Below are 2,297 nucleotides of genomic sequence, written 5' to 3' on the forward strand. Positions count from 1 at the left end.
CATTGCATTTTCCATCTACGACAAAGCTTCATTAAACGGTAAGTTAATATGTAATTTTTTCAAAAGTTTGAGGAATTTACCCAATTGTTCGTCTGAGCGGTCTTTCCTCGTCGCGTTAGGGTATGGGACACGAGGTTTATATTCATCATTCACGATTTTTTTATGACTTGCCTCCCTTTTACATTTGCTCACCACAGTTCCTTGCATCAATTCTGGCTCAGGTGCAATGAATCCTTCCTTATCATGAGTACTAATTGCGTTGAGGTGTTCCCTTAGGTTAGGTTCAGCATTACTTGGTAGGATACGTTGTGGTCGTTCAGAGATTAGTTTGGATAGCTGGCCTATCTGAGTTTCGAGTCCTCAGATCAATGCTTGTTGATTTTTAAGTGCTGCCTCGGTATTTTGGGAACGAGTTTCTGACATTGATATGAATTTTGAGAGCATCTCTTCAACATTCGGTTTCTTCTCTTGTTGATAAGGTGGTTGTTGAAAACCCTGAGGATTTTGTGGCTTTTGATTTCCTTTACCTCCCTAGGAGAAATTTGGGTGGTTCCTCCAACCTGCATTATAAGTATTACTGTATGGGTTATTTTGAGATCTAAAGTTATTGTTACCCATATAGTTGACTTGTTCCTCTTCAGTTGTAGGATTGAAGGATTGATATTCTATATGCACACCTTCTCTGCTTGAGTCACTCCTCATTACTGATGTACCTGCATAGAACCAAGTAAACCATCAATCTTTTTATTGAGAAGTTTTACCTGATTTGACAGCATAGTAACTAAGTCGACGTTATAAACGCCAGTTGTTTTTGTTGGCTTAGTCCTCATGACTTGCCACTGATATCTATTCAATGACATTTCTTAAATGAATTCATAAGCCCCTTCAGGTGTTTTGTTGTTGATGGTTCCGCCAACAGCTCCGTCAACCATTTGCCGAGTTGAGGGATTCAGACCATTGTGGAATGTTTGTACTTGCAGCCAAAGTGGTAACCCATGGTGAGGGCACCTTCTCAGTAAGTCCTTGTATCTCTCTAATGCATCGTGAAGTTTTTCTAAATCCATCTGCACAAAAGAAGAGATATCATTACGTAATTTAGTCATTTTAGCCGGCGAAAAATATTTTAGTAAAAATTTCTCAATCATTTGTTCCCAAGTAGTAATTGACCCTCTTGGTAACGAGTTCAACCACTGTTTAGCTTTGTTCCTCAATGAAAAAGGAAATAACTGAAGATGAATGGCATCATCAGAAATGCCATTGATTTTAAATGTATCGCAAAATTCTAGAAAATTTGCTAAGTGGGCGTTGGGATCTTCATCCTGCAAACCAACAAACTAAACAAACTGCTGTATCATCTAAATAGTGTTTGGTTTTATTTCAAAAGTATTTGCAGCTACAGTAGGTCTAACTATGCTAGATTCAGTTCCTGTTAGAGAAAGTTTAGCATAATCATACATAGTATGTGGAGTGGGATTTTGATTAGCCGCAATTGCAGGAGGTAGCTGATTGCCTTGGTTTTCAACCATCTTGTCGGTTGGAGGTTCAGTATCGTCTTTTCTCTCGTTCTCTATGTATCTTAAGCTGCGCCTTATTTCTCTTTGGTTTCTACGAACTGTGCAATCGATTTCTTCATTAAAAAGTAATGGTCCCAACGGGTTTCTTCTAGTCATAAACTATAGAAACCTGTCAAGAGAAAGAAAAAGTAAATAAATAATAATAATAAAATTAAATTAAATTGCAAGAAAAGTAAATGGCTAAAGCAATAAAAATTGAGCGTTCCTAATATCTTAGTTCCCTGGCAACGGCACCAAAAACTTTATCCCGTGATTCGTAACAAGTAATAAATATTTATAATGAAGATCAAACCTAGACTAACTATTATCACGACAAAAAGGCAAGCACACCTATCTAACAATAGTATAGTAACGGCAAGATCGGGATATCGTACCCAGGGGAACCAAAAGTACTAGTAATAACTATCTTTTTATTATTTAACCTAGAAATAAAGAGGGGTTGTTTATTAAACTAATTAACTAAACTAATTAACTAATTAAACTAAAGTGAAGAGAAAATTTGGAAAAATACTTGCAGAAAAGTAATTGATAAAGACGACACCCAATGAGGAATCCACCTAGATTTAACTTGTTATCTGACTCTGAACCAGATGATTTATTCACTTGACTTGATCTGTAAGGCTCCCTAACCTATATTATTATCTCTTTCGAGACTAATAATGTCTAACCCTCGGTTGAATTAATCGAAATCTCTTTCTTAATTAAAACCCCTAGGGAAGTAGA

General features: G+C 36.5%; 1 non-coding gene across 1 annotated transcript; it reads left to right on the forward strand.

Annotated features, from left to right (window-relative positions):
- The first annotated feature begins 990 nt into the window (after positions 1-990).
- On the forward strand, positions 991-1,097 carry LOC121227795 (small nucleolar RNA R71). The gene has a single exon (XR_005925318.1). It is a non-coding gene; the product is annotated as a small nucleolar RNA R71 (small nucleolar RNA).
- Positions 1,098-2,297: the final 1,200 nt, after the last annotated feature.

This window comes from Gossypium hirsutum, chromosome A03 (assembly GCF_007990345.1).
Source record: "Gossypium hirsutum isolate 1008001.06 chromosome A03, Gossypium_hirsutum_v2.1, whole genome shotgun sequence".
NCBI lineage: Eukaryota > Viridiplantae > Streptophyta > Magnoliopsida > Malvales > Malvaceae > Gossypium > Gossypium hirsutum.